Raw genomic sequence first — 15,534 nt, forward strand, 5'->3', positions numbered from 1 at the left:
CATGTATATTAACAATGTTAACAACACTATAGTCATGACCTCATTGAAACTTGGTGACTGCTATTTTTCTATCTAATCCTTCTCTCTAGTCTTTCATCAATATGTTACAGTACAGTAATGATAGAACCTTCCATTTCCAATCAGACAATAGATTAAAGACCTAAATATAAGACCAGATACTATAAAACTCTTATAGGAAAACACAGGCAGAACACACTTTGACATAAATTGCAACAATATGTTTCTTTTGGATTCACCATCTAGAGCAAACAGAATAAAAATAAAACTAAACAAATGAGACCAAATTAAATTTAAAAGATTTTGCATAGCAAAGGAAACCATCAATAAAAAGGAAAGACAACCCACAGAATAAGAAAGCATTTGCAAACAATGGGATGGACAAGGGGTTAATCTCCAAAATATACAAAGAGCTCATGAACCTCAATATAAAAAAAGCAACCCAACTGAAAAAGGGATAGAAGATCTAAACAAACATTTCTCCACAGAAGACATACAGATGTCCAAAAAACACAAGAAGATGTTCAATATCACTACTTTTTAGAGAAATACAAATGAAAGCAATGATGTATAACCTCACACCAGCTACAATGGCCATTATTAAAATGTCTACAAACAATAAACGCTGGAGAGGGTGTGGAGAAAAGAGAACCTTCCTACACTATTGGTGGAAATGTAAATTGGTACAGCCAGTAAGTTGGGATGCCTGGAGAATCCCAGGGGCTGGGGAGCCTGGTGGGCTCCTGTCTATGGGGTTGCACAGAGTTGGACACGACTAAAGTGACTTAACAGTAAGTTGGGATTAACATATATACAATACTATATAAACAAATAGATCTACTGTATGGCACAGAGATTTCTACTCAGTACTCTGTAATAACCTACATATAGTCTGAAAAACAATATACATGTAATATATATGTGTGTGTTTGTATGTGTGTATAAATAAATCATTTTTCCAGTACACCTGTAACCAACACACTGTAAATCAACTATACTCCAGTAGAAAATAAACAATTTTTAAAAGAAATGTAGATTGGTTTTATATTTTTTTATGCCACTTTTATGGATAGTTACCAAAAACTTCAAAGTCTAAAGAAGTGAAGTTTAGTTACCAACATGTGAGATGTTATTTTGTAATCAGAGTCAAGGAAATATGGTTTAATTAACAAAATTGTTCTTCAGCATATTCAGAAATATGAGTGGCCAGTTTAATTTATCTCACATGAAAATGTGCTAAAAATCCTGGAGGGGACAAATACAGCCAAGAGAGAAACTTTCCTCCTGGGCTTCTTTCCTATTTTTATCCATTGATAGTTCATTTTGGTTGTACTGTTCACATGCATCTTTGAAAGAATGATTTATTCACCCCCAGTCAATAAGCAGAGTGACATATAGTACATGAAAACAAAACCTGCAAGATCCCAAAACTAAAACTACCAGTCTAGTTTGTCAAAGACAGATGATCCACTTGGGAATGGGGAATTTGGCAGAAACAGGTTGTAATATTTTAAGGGTTGTCACAAACTTGGTTAAAACTGCCCTTCTTAAGAAAGGCAGTTTAAGTGCATCACATTTCTTTTTTTTTCATATTGATATTTAGTTCTTAGGGACTACCAAGATACAAATTTCATAATATCAATTTCAAATCTGGGACACATATCAACGTAAAATGAACCAAATTTATATATAAATTTATTTCAGATTGCTCAAATTCCTATTTTGGTTAAAGTAATAAAATCTTAGCCACATGGTAATCACCATATAGATGTCTAAGTACACATTTAAATTTTTAATTGTCAATATGATTTAGATGGGACAGACTAACCTTAAAATTTTCACTTGTACATTCAGATCTCCCAAGAAGTAATGGCTCAAGAAAATGTAAGTCATCATGTTAAAATATTATTCAAAACAGTTCCTCTTCCACCAAAGCTTGGGAGGTTCACAGACGTTCGAATTCATAATACTCTCAGTATCTTAGGAATTTTTTTCTTTGCATATCCTAGGCCAAAAGAAATACCTAACAGTTCCCATTGCTTAGTAGCTAATTCCAAACAGACTCACAAGTATTTATGTTCTAACAACTTAGCAGGCTTTTAGGAAAAAATACACATAAATTGAGAGAACAAAATAAAAATTTTAGTTCATTCTTAAACAATTACTTACAAATTGGGTGTGTGCACCTGTTTAGCTGTGTAAGCTTTTTAAATCAAATCAAACACTCACACACTCATTTCCTGTTTCACAGTGATTTTCATATGGTACTTACTTTTCTATCATGCAACTGCAGGAAACACCATTCAGCAAGTCATGATGTCATCAAAAGGAATGCAGCCCTATGCAATGTTGAAAATGTTAATATTTTTCACTTTATGTCTGAGAGCTGTTGAGTATTGCCATGTTTTTCTTGAAATTTTAAGTTTCCTCAATGTGTTTGCTGTAGCTCCTGAGAGAATACACTGGTGCATAGTTTGAGTGGTATGATTGTAGTCTGTTGATCTCATTGTCATATAGGTATGTCTCAAGTAGAATTAGGTTTTGAAATCTGTTGTTTTACTACCAAACTGTTTTAAAGCTTTTGTTTCACTGCCAAATAGTTTCAGCATATCAACCTTCCAGTCTTCCGCCCTATGCACAGAACCCTGGGTAAGAGAGGTGATTGGGAATAGCCAGCAGCTGAGTCCAATCAGCCTTTATTGCACTGAGATGTGAGACGTGGCAGTGGTATCAAGGCACTGGAATGATGAAGCTTGTCTTTCTGAGAACACATTCTGGGGTTCTACTCTTTAACTTAATATTACTGTTTGGGCTGGATTCCAGGGAAACATATTTGATAGGGCTTTTTTCTATAGGACAAAGTATGTCCATATGGGCTTCCCTGGTGGCTCAGAAGATAAAGAATCTGCCTGCTGTGTGGGAGACCCAGGTTCAATCCCTGGGTTGGGAAGATCCCCTGGAGAAGGAAATGGCAACCCACTCCAGTATTCTTGCCTGGAGAATCTCATGGACCAAGGAGTCTGGTAGGTTATAGTTTATGGGGTCATAAAGAGTCAGACATGACTAAGTGACTAACACAACACTTGTCTATAGAAACAGTTTGATGCAAAATAAATAATGCCATGTGGAGTACAGAGAAGTACCAATGAACATTCAGGATAATGGGTGGAGAGATATTTCTATACAGGAACTTTCTGTATTTCAGTTTATTGTCCAATCAGTGTGCAATGAGGTTTTTTTTGCTGGTTTCTTTGGGCTTTCCTGGTGGCTCAGCTGGTAAAGAATTTGCTTTCAATGTGGGAAACCTGGGTTCAGTCTCTGGGTTGGGAAGATCCTCTGGAGAAGGGAAACGCTACCCACTCCTGTATTATGGCCTGAGAATTCCATGGACGGTATAGTCCATGGGGTAGCAAAGAGTCGGACATGACTGAGTGACTTTTACACTTTTTTCAGGGTCCAGGTTTTATTTCTTCCTGTTAATGTCCTAGAACTATCTCTATATGGTTATTGTTAAAAGCACCACCCTGGCTAATTACACATCTTCCACTAAGAGAAGAGGATATAGTACAACCTCACTTATACGTGGAATCTAAAAAACAAACACGCCAAGGTCATAGATATAGAGAACAGATTGATGGTCGCCAAGACTAGGGATAGAGGGTGGAAAATGGGCAAAATGGGTAAAGATGGTCAAAAGGTACAAAACTTCTAGTTTTAAAACTAATAAGCCATAGGGATGTAATAATACTGTATCATGTATTTGAAGGTTGCTAGGAGAGTAGATCTTAAAAATTCTCAATGCAAGAAAAATATTCTATAACTATGTATGGTGGAAGATGTTAACTAGACTTACTGCAGTGATTATTTTGCAATATATACAAATAACAAATCATTATGTTGTACATTTAAGACTAACAAAAGCTTGAATGTCAGTTATACCTCAATTAAAATATCTATTAATTTTTAAAAGTCTAAAAAACAGTAGCAATGCTATTACTACTCATGAAACAATATAGGAATTCTTGACTCTATAGTTTCTGAATATCATTTATTTCACATTGATTGTATCACCACTCATGGTCTTGCATTTTCTGTAGTGTTCCCTATGAATGTTCGTTTCCAAGGACTCTGAATGGTTGTTAATATCAGTGTATTTTGTTAACAATGATAGTAAATGTCAGAGCTATAATAAAAATAAGCATCTAAAAAATAACTCATTTTCTAGTTAAATTTATCTTTAAAAATTATTGACATAAATGTTAAACAACACATCTTCCATCCATGTCTTTTCCTGTAATCACTAGGCAATAATCACTGGATCCCTAGAAAGTGATCTTTTTCAATGATGTCTGCACTCTCACCTTCTACACACTGAGGAGCGTGTCAATCAGAAGGGCTTACTGATCTTGCAGAATGACAATCTCAAAAGCCTTTGGGGGAGATACACATGGCCACTTCAAGTATGGCCTGTCGCATGGCCTGGAGCCTGTGTGTGTGTGGTGGGGGTGGGGTGGGGGAGTGGTGATGTCCCTGGGTGTGAGCAGGGAAGGGTGGGTGGGGCATAGGGCACAGGGTAAAGATAAGACTAACAAACATCATAAGCCACTTTAGTAACATTTTGTGGGGCATTTTACTTTGGAATAGCCATACCAGGCAGCACATGAAAGTCAGACTTGACTGCACTGGTGTCTAGGCTTGTGAATGGAGAGTGTTACTCAGGCCAGGTCTATTTCAGTGACTTTACCATTGCAAGTAAGCAATGTGCTATTTATCTTCCCTGGGCAGATTCTCATCCTTTCAGCATTCCTCTCCTTGGGCTTTCTTCTTAAGATTTACATCACATTTCTTCTTAATATTGTCTTCTTCATACTTTAATTTTTTAAAAATTTCTTCTCAATACCTTAATTGTTTATATTTTTGATAAATTTCTCCTTAATACTTTGTTCTTAAGCCTTATCCCAAATACATTAGTGTTTAAGGTTAACAGATATGTTACAAAGCTTACCTTTTCAATTTATGTCTTTATCTGCCATCTTTGAGGTCCAAAACAGGATTTTATATTCTGCTTTGCTCCGAGGTTTTCTAGTGCCCCACGTATTCCAGAATATTGGTGAAGGTAACACAATCTGGAGGGACTTTTAATGTAACTCTGCTCTTCCAAAGTATTGTGATCTTCAGAGACCTGTCACAGAAAAAGGGAAGCAATAAGAGTGGACACATAAATTCTCGCCAGTTAGAAATTAGGTTTATATGTAATCCTCAATTACATATTGACATTTATCCTGCTAATTTTGTTTATTTTTGTCTGTGTTTATCTGGTTATTTGGTTGTATGAGTTAACCTGAAATGCTTGACTTGAGCATTCTGTTGAGCAAAGGTGCTTAGACTGGGTGCCAAGATTCTTGTTGCTAGACCATTTGTTTATTAACTGACTGCATGCTCCTGAACCAATCACATTATATTAAGCTTCAATATTATTTATCAAAATAATTAAATTATATGAACTCTAAGGCCCCATTATTTATCAAAATCCTATATAGCCATGGTTTTAGGTTAAAAAATGGTTTTAACTTGACTTGATATAACTCCAATTTATGTTATTTTTGACCACATACTTCACCTTTTATATATGATAGATTTATGGATTAACAAAATTGAATTCATCCTAGGTACTTATTAAAATATCATTAACCTCCTCCCCAAGATAAAACAGATTAATGTAATCTGAGGTAACGAGAAGATTTTTAGCTACATAACAGGAGCGCTGGACCTAATCATATGTAAGTCCACTTTTCTTCTCATTCTTAGATAATGAGAGAAGCACAGTATTTCTTAAATATTAAATAGGTTGTGACAAAACCTTCCAAAATGTCATTAATAATAAGTAAAAAGGGGTGCCTAATTTGAGTTATGCATTACTGGAAAAAAATATTAGTTCAAAAGAAATAACAACTATTTCTTAATCTCATTGACTAATTAAGCATTTTATTTTCATCAGAATTGTTACCCTAAGGAAACCAGTATCTGATTCAATACTCTTTCTTATACTAATGACTAAGTAATAAAACTATTTAAAGATGAAGAATCAAAGATACTAAAATTTTATTATTTATACTTTAGATCAATCTTTTAATCTATGTATTTTCACCATATTGTCTGCCCCATTTTTCTCAAATGCATTTCATCATATAATGTTTACTGCAACATATAATAAAAGATAATTCTATTCCTCACAAAATGACTATTTTGAAAATATCATCACTGTTTTCATTAAACATTGAAAGAAACAGTGTATGCTATAGCGGATTAAGAAAATGGATGTGAATACTGTCTTCAGTGGGACTTGGAATTTCCAGAATAGATATTTGGTTCATAATGAGTGCTCACTTTGTGTCAGGTATTGCTCTAAGTGACCCACATTCACTTATTTAATATAAAGCTGCTATGATTAGGCTTCCCTAATAACCTTATTTTATAAAAATGAAAAACAAGAACTGGAGTTCCATTATGTTGCTTTGTGCCGCATGGTTCCTTAGTGCAGATCCAGAATGCCAACTCAGCAGTCTGGTTCCACAGCCAGGTTTATAACCACTGTTCCAGGTCAGGTAACCTTACTTTCTATGTCTGAGTCTCTTCAAATGTGAAAATATGGACAGGTTAACACTGAAGATCTATTTCAGGAGAAAGACTTTTCATGTCATCAGAAGATAAAACACATTTACAAAATGCATTCCCAAGTTAGTCAAAGATTAAATTTCTCTGAAAAACAGGAGGAAATTTCAAGATTCTCAATTACTTTGCAGAAATTGAGGAAAAAGTAGTTCAATACTAGAGTATTATTTTATATCTGCAATGTCTCTTTCTGGAGAAGGAAATGGAACCCACTCAGTATTCTTGCCTGGGAGATCCCATGGACACAGAACTGGCAGGTTACAGTCTATGGGGTTGCAAGAGTAGGTCACGACTTAGCTACTAAATAATGAACAACAAATGTCTCTTTTGAAGCTTAATTGAAGTCCATGAATGTTTTTAAAGCAATGGAAGTGAGAGAAAATATAAAATTCACCATGGCTCTTTTTTCTGCCTTCTCATTTGGTCATGATATAATGCCTAGAACATTATCAGGAGAAACATCTCATTCTCTCCTTTCTTCTACAAAAAACAATTTTCTGGGTTTGATTGAAATCCCATAAGCCTCAGTGATGTGGCTAGTATAACAACAGTGTTCTCTTTCCTTGAAAGACTTACAGAGAACTACTGATGTCAGACCAGGTACCGCCACCCACCGCCCCCCCCAAAAAAAATGGTAATGAAGGATCCACTACACATTCAAACAAAATTTAATTCATAATTTCATATTTCAAAACCGGTTTTATTACTTAATTATTGCTGAGTTTATTCAAGGGCATTAAGATGTTTAAAATACTCTCACTAAGGAAGCACTGTGTGTAGGGCATCAAAACTAGTCTAGGGATACTGAGATGGTCCTCTGACTTGGCGTAATGCAAATACAAGAATTGTATGTAACCCACGCAGTTTTCTGGGGGAAAAAAATCACAAAAAGTATACTTACAGATATATTCCAATCAAAATTATCTGAATGGCACAGCTTTGCAAATGTGCATTTTCACATCAGATATAACAAAGATTAAATTAAATTAGGACTATACTCAAGTTTTTGATAACACATTTATTCTCCTAAAATTTAAAAACTGCTTACAAACTTCTTATTCTTACCATAATTTTGTTTTATAAATATGATCTCTTAAGATATACTGACTAATAATTCAAATGTTAATGACTTGGGAAGTATTAAACTCAAAAAGTAATGCTTTCTGAGAGAGACACTTTCATATACATTTCCCTAAAGATGTCACCTTTGCTAAAATCAGAGCCAAAGCTATTCTAAGTCCCAGTGTTTCTCTGCCTGTGAAAAATTCATATCTATCCCCCTCTAGATTCCTCACTTTAAATATATATTAGCACAACCTATTTGTTATTATGTTTTTGTGCAAAAGCAAAGGTTTACCTCTCAGATCTTGAACTAAGATGTAAACCACAGAGTATTGTTTGGCCAACAGTCAAATACTAGGCCATTTAACATTTAACCTTTCCTTTCTCTAAGACATTTTCTCTTTTTATCAAAATATGAATCTCTTTGTGTTAGCTACTTCTGGCCTTTGCTGCATAGTTAACCTTAATCCATTGCGATCTTGTCAAAATACTTCTATTTCACCTTTTAGAGAAATTCCAGCTGCTTCTTTTTTGTAAGAGTTTTGTTTTTACTGAAAGACCACACAACTTAGACAAAGTAAGAAGGATTTTTCCTTATAAAAATTTTGTATTGTGAAAAATACTATTTTAGTTCTATCTTTAAAAGGTAACTAGACCAGTTTTTCTTAGCATAATTAAAATGCATTATTTAACATATTTAATTGCCTTCAGTAGGCCATGAACTTGCTATTTCATTACTGCTACAGAGATGCCAGCTGAAAACTTTACCAAAGAAGTTATATACATTTTCCCCACATTTCCTATATTTTTCAAATTTGCATCCCAAAACTTGTAAAAGTAGTTGAGTCAAAGATCCACAGCATTTTCAACCAAAGTGTGATAGTTTTTGATAAAGTACCTGGGTATATTGAGTGAATACTTCACGAATATTGTTTTCATTGGTTTTTAGCCTATTGCTACCCATTTAAAACAAGAAATTCACTATAGTATATATTAAGTGTGCAATTTGAAGTTGAAGTTATTTTCAATGTACCCTTATTTGTCTGTCACTCTTTTGTGAAGTATACCATTATTAGAATAGCTTCAAACAAAAAAATATACTGGCTACATTTTTCAAGAATTTGGCTTTGCAACATCAGAAATTTAGCAAAGCAGAGAACTAAAGTCTTCAATTATCTTTCTGTATTTCTTTGCTTAAGTCTCATTTATCTTTTCCATCACAGGTCTGCCTTACCTCTTATCTAGGATATGGCAACACTGTCTTATCTGATCTGTCTTTGTGTCACATGCTCAGTTGTGTCTGACTCTTTGAAACCCCGTGGATTGTAGCCTTCCAGGCTCTTCTGTCCATGAAATTTTCCAGGTAAGAATACAGGAGTGGGTTGTCATTTCCTACTCCAGGCGATCCAGGAGATCTTCCCAGCTGAGGGGTCCAACTCCCATCCTCTGTGTCTCCTGCATTGCAGCCAGATTCCTCACCTACTAAGCTGTCTGGTCTAACTACCTTCAATCTTTCTAACCCTCCTACTTCTCATTCCATATGAACATCATAGCAAATTATCTTTCTGAAGCATAGTTCTGATTGGAACATTTGGAGTCAACTTTTGTGAATTATCATTTACATATTATAATAATGACCACATTTCACATGTGCAGTATGCTGCTGTGACGACTGTATGTACCTTTAAATTATCAACACAATTAAGACATCAAGGCTACCCTGGTGGCTCAGATGGTAAAGTGTCTGCCTGCAGTGTGGGAGACCTGGGTTCAATCCCTGGGTTGGGAAGATCCCCTGGAGAGGGAAATGGCAACCCACTCCAGTACTCTTGCCTGGAAAATTCCATGGACTGAGAGGTTCCTCAGAACTTGGTAGGCTACAGTCCATGGGGTCACAAAGAGTCAGACACAACTGAGCGACTTGCTTTGCTTTTTAAGACATCAAAAAGTTCTGGCACTCCAGAAAATATGTTCATGTCCCTATTCATTCAATTCTCTCCCAAAACCTGACCCAGGGCAACAATTAAGCTGATTTCTATCAAAATAACTTGATTTTTAACCTCTCCTAGGATCTCATATAAAAAGGATTATTATACATCTGGCTTCCATTACTAAGATTAGTGTTTTGAGAGTTATGTGTGTTGTGGCTGTATTGGAAGTTATTCTTATTAATGTGTGAGTTTGGGCTTGTGGGAAGCCCTTACATTGGCTGGTGGCTCAGTGGTAAAGAATCCATCTGCAATGTAGGATACTTGAGAAATGTATGTTTGATCCCTGGGTCAGGAAGAGCTCCTGGAGGAGGGCATGGCAACCCACTCCAGTCTTAACTGGAGAATTCCATGGACAGAGGAGTCTGGTGGTCTATCATCGAAGTGGTTGCGAAGAGTCAGACATAATTGAAGAGAATGAGCACAGCACAATATTCTAGCATATACATGTATCAGTTTGTTTCCCACACATATGTTTTTGTATATTTGGGTTGTTTCATTCAGTGAGTAAAATAAATAAATCAGCAATGAACACTTGTTTACATAATTGATGGACATAGGTTTTCATTTCTCTAGGGAAAATTCAAAAGGGGTTAAACATTATAGGAAACATCAAAATATTTTTCAAAGTCACACCCTCATCATTTATGAGAGTTCAAATAGCTCATATCTCAATCAATACTTAGTATTGCAATAACTTTAGGTTGTTATCATTCTAGTGAGTGTGAAATGGAATCTCACTGTGCTTTTAATTTTAAGCTCTTGACTTACATAGAACATCTTTCATGATCTTATTGGTAATCTGTATATTTTATTTTGGGTGGTATCTATTTGAGACTTCTGCCAATTTACAATTGCCAAGACATGGAAGCAAACTAAGAGTCCATTAATAGATAAATGGATAAAGACGATATATAAATGGAATACTACTCAGCCATGAAAAATAATGAATGTTGCCATTTGCAGCAACATGGAAGGGCATTATGCTAAGGGAAATAAGCAAGACATAGAAAGACAAACACTGTATAATATCACTTATATGTGGAATCTGAAAAATACAGCATGCTAGTTAATTAAAAAAAAAAAAAGAAACAGACTCACAGATACAGAGGACAACGCATGGCTACCAGTGAGGAGCAGGGGAAGGGCATTATAAGGGTGGAGGAGGAAGAGGTACAAACTATTGGGTGTAACACAGGCTCAAGGGTGTATTGTAAAACATGGGGCATATAGCCAATATTTTGTAATAACTGCATGGAAAGTAATCTTTTTAAATGATATTAATTTTAAAAAACTTTTGCTTAATCTTTTAGTATTAATTTGTAACACGTCTATTTATGTTCTAGATATAAACCTCTTGACATTTAGTTTTAAACACACTTTTCCTCCAATATGAGTTTTTCAAAAGCAAACACAAATTTGTTATGAAATTGAACTTAACAATTAATTCATATGTGATTAATATTTTTTCTGTCCTCTCCAAGAAACCTTTTCCTACCCAAAATATGTCAAATTTTTCTGTATATTTTCTTCTGGACGATTTACATTTGTAGCTCTTATGTCTATGGGTAATATTTATTTTGCTTTTTTTTTTGGTAAGAATAATATATAGGCATCAAAGTTCACATTGTACCCACAGATATCCCATTATTCCAGGAGCATTCATTGAAAAGAATGCTATCTGTTCTCAAATGAATAATCTTGACATATTTATTGGAAATCAGTTGGCCATATCTTTATGAATCTGTTTATAGACTCTATTCTACTTCATTTACCTGTATGTCTGTCCTTATTAACTACTATACCCTTATTGTCACTGTAGCCCTATAGTACATCTCAATGATCAAAGTGGTATAAATCATACAGTTTCTTTTTCTTTCTCAATACTGTTTTGCCCTCTGCATTCTTTGCTCTTTCACATAAAGAGCAAAACAGTCTTGCTTGGGTTTTTAATGGGGATATAAAGAATTTACAGCTCAATTTGGGAAAATTCGATACCATAACAATATTAATTTTTCCAGTTTATGAATCAGTATATCCTACAATTTATTTAGGGTTTCTAAATTCCTCTTAGAAAGATTTTATTGTTTTCAAAGTACAGGTTTTATAATCTACTTTAAAAAATCATTCTTCAGTCTTTTACCTTAATGCCATTATAATCTTTTTTTATTTTTACTATTTTTCAATTGTTCATTTCCAGTGTACACAAATATATTTATTTTATGTAAAGCTAATTACAGTGGATGGTTATCTTGGATGTAAATTTTTCATTCTTATGTTTAGCTTAAAATATAATTTCCCTTTGAAAGAAATTTTGCTAAGAATTAAGCATAATTTTTATATGTATGGAATTATTTGCCATTTATAGTGCTCTTCATTCTTTCTTTCAGTCTTTAATCTATTCAGTATTACATCCCTTCATTCTGAAGAACATCCTAAATGTTTCCTTGTAGTTTTCTCTGCCAGTGAGATGGTCTCTGAGCTTTCACTTGTCTGAAAATGCCTTTTTTCATACTTTTTTTAGAAGCACATTTTTATCAAATTTACAATTTAGATTTGACTAATTTTTTTCAGCACTATGAAGAAAAAAATTAACCATATAGAAATATCAAGGTTGGTTCAGTGCTTCAGAAATATCAGCGATTCAGGTTTCATCTGCATTTCAGCTCTCCAGTCCTTAGCATATTGGTTTATGGGTCTTTGAATCCAAGATGGTTGTTTTAGTGACAAAAATTATGTCTTCAAGGCATAAAATAGGCAGGAAAGTATTTCTAGTTACATTTTCCTATTTCATCTAAAATATATAAAAAAGATTTCCAGAAGCGTTTGTATCAGATTTCCACTTAAAGTCACAGACTGAAATAAAGCTTTGTAGTCACCACTAGTTGTGATGTAACATTGGAAAAGTATTTGGCTTTCCATCCTCTGTAATGTGATATGTGAAGAAAAAAGCTTTCACTATGAATTCGGGGTTACACATCATTAGGATTTACTTCTATAGGAAAAGAAACTAAGAAATAGTCTTGTATGTACAATTGGGATGCCCCTGAAAAAAAAATCAGTTATAATTCCAGTGAGAAGAGAGCAAAAAAGAAGAAGAAATATTTGAAGAACAAATACCCAAGAATTTTTCAGAAATAATAAAAGATGTCAATATCAACTATATATCCAAGATATGAAGAGCAGAACAAATAATATCCAAGCAAAATATCCAAGTAGGACAAATAATAATACACAATAAAAATCCAAGTGCTTTATACTCTAATTTATGAAAAGTCAAAGATAAAGAGAAAATCTTGAAGTCAGAGAACAAAAATATACACAGAGGAAGAGAGATAAGGATTAGTGAAAACTTGCCACCAGGGACTATGCAAACCAGATTATCATGTACGTTTATTTGTATGACATTCTGGAAAAAGTGAAATTATCATAAAAGGGAATTGCTGAGTGCTTTCCAGGATTAGAGGATTAGGGTGTGTTTAAATATAAAGTGGTACAGAGATGATTTTTTCTTTGTGGAAATTTTCTATATCTTGATCATGGTAGAGGTTGCACAGCTATACATGTATGTAAAAACATATAGAATTTTATCCTAAAAAAGGTTGAATTTCACTACATGTAAATTATATCTCAAAAATCTTGATTAGAACATAGTGTAAAATTTCCAGTAAACATTGCAGACATCTCAGATATTTGCTAAAACTTCCTCCCAGGACATGAATGTAATGACAGTAAAGAAATATTCTAAACTGGTATATAAGCTTAATATGTGAACAAGAGAAATAGGAGAGGGTATGATAGGAGAACAAATTTCTGTAGCTGAAGGATTGATCAGAGATCAGGTGGGGAGGAGATGTGACAGATCCCCCATCAGCACAGCCTTAAGAGACAAGATAGCAATCAGTTCAGTTCAGTTGCTCAGCGGTGTCCGACTCTTTGAGACACCATGCACTGTAGCATGCCAGGCTTCCCTGTCCATCACGAACTCCCGGGGCCTGTGCAAACTTATGTCCATCCAGTCACTGAAGACATCCAACCATCTCATCCACGGTTGTTGCCTTCCCTACCTGCCTTCAATCTTTCCCAGCATCAAGGTCTCTTCCAATGAGTCAGTTCTTCGCATTCAGGACCAATTTCCCTTAGGATAGGGTGGTTTGATCTCCTTGCTGTCCAAGGGACTCCCAAGAGTCTTCCCAGGCACCACAATTAAAAAGCATCAATTCTTTGGTGCTCAGCCTTCTTTATGATCCATTTCCCATATCCATGCATGATTACTGGAGAAACCATTTCTTGGACTATACAGACTTTTGTTGGCAAAGTAATATCTCTGCTTTTTATTATGCTGTCTAGGTTGGTCATAGCTTTTCTTCCAAGAAGCAAGAGTTTTTTAATTTCATGGCCACAATCACCATCTGCAGTAATTTTGAAGCCCACAAAAATAAAATCTTTCATGGTTTCCATTGTTTCCCCATCTATTTGCCATGAAGTGATGGGACTGGATGCAGTGAACTTCATATTTTGAATGTGAATTTTAAGCCAGCTTTCTAACTCTCCTCTTTCATCAAGAGGCTCTTTAGTTCCTCTTTGCTTTCTGCCACAAGGGTGGTGTCATCTGTATATCTGTGGTTATTTATATTTCTTCCTGCAATCTTGATTCCAGCTTGTGCTTAATCCAGTCTGGCATTTGGCATGATGTATTCTGCATATAAGTTATTTAAGCTGGGTGACAACATACAGCTTTGATGTACTCCTTTCCCAATTTGGAACCACTTCACTGTTCCATGTCTGGTTCTAACTGTTGCTCCTTGACCTGCATACAGATTTCTCACGAGGCAGGTCAGGTGGTCTGGTATTCCAAACTCTTGAAGAATTTTCCAATTTATTGTGATCCACTCAGTCAAAGGCTTTGGCATCGTCAATGAAGCAGAAGTAGGTGTTTTTCTGGACTTCTCTTGCTTTTTCTATGATTCAACGGATGTTGGCAATTTGATCTATGGCTCCTCTGCCTTTTCTAAATTCAGGTCGAACATCTGGAAGTTCTCAGGTTTATGTACTGCTGAAGCCTAGCTTGGAGAATTTTGAGCATTACACTGCTAGAATGTGAGATCAGTACAACTGTGTGGTAGTTTGAGCATTCTTTGGCGTTACCTTTCTTTGGGATTGGAATGAAAACTGACCTTTTCCAGTCCTGTGGCCACTGCTGAGTTTTCCAAATTTGCTGACATATTGAGTGAAGCACTTTCACAGCATCATCTTTTAAGATCTGAAATAGCTCAACTGGTATTCCATCACCTCCACCAGCTTTTTTCATTGTAATGTTTCCTAAGGCCCACCCTATTTCACACTCCAAGATGTCTGGCTCTAGGTGAATGATCACACCATTGTGGTTGTCTGGGTCATGAAGATATTTTTTGTATAGTTCTTCTGTGTATTCTTATCACCTCTTCTGGATTTCTTCTGCTTCTGTTAGGTCTATACCATTTCTGTCCTTTATTGTACCTATCTTTGCATGAAATGTTCCCTTGGTATCAATAATTTTGTTGAAGAGATCTCTAGTAGTTCCCATTATATTGTTTTCCTCTATTTCTTTGCATTGCTCACTTAAGCCTTTCTTATATATCTTTACTATTCTCTAGAACTCTCCATACAGCTCTGGGTATATCTGTCCTTTTCTCCTTTGCCTTTCAGTTCTCTTTTTTTCTGTCATATGTAAGGGCTCCTCAGACAACCATTGCCTTTTTGTTTTCTTTTTCTTGGGGATGGTTTTGATCATGGCCTCCTATACGATGTTCGA

The sequence above is a fragment of the Ovis aries genome, chromosome 4 (genome assembly GCF_016772045.2).
Source record: "Ovis aries strain OAR_USU_Benz2616 breed Rambouillet chromosome 4, ARS-UI_Ramb_v3.0, whole genome shotgun sequence".
NCBI lineage: Eukaryota > Metazoa > Chordata > Mammalia > Artiodactyla > Bovidae > Ovis > Ovis aries.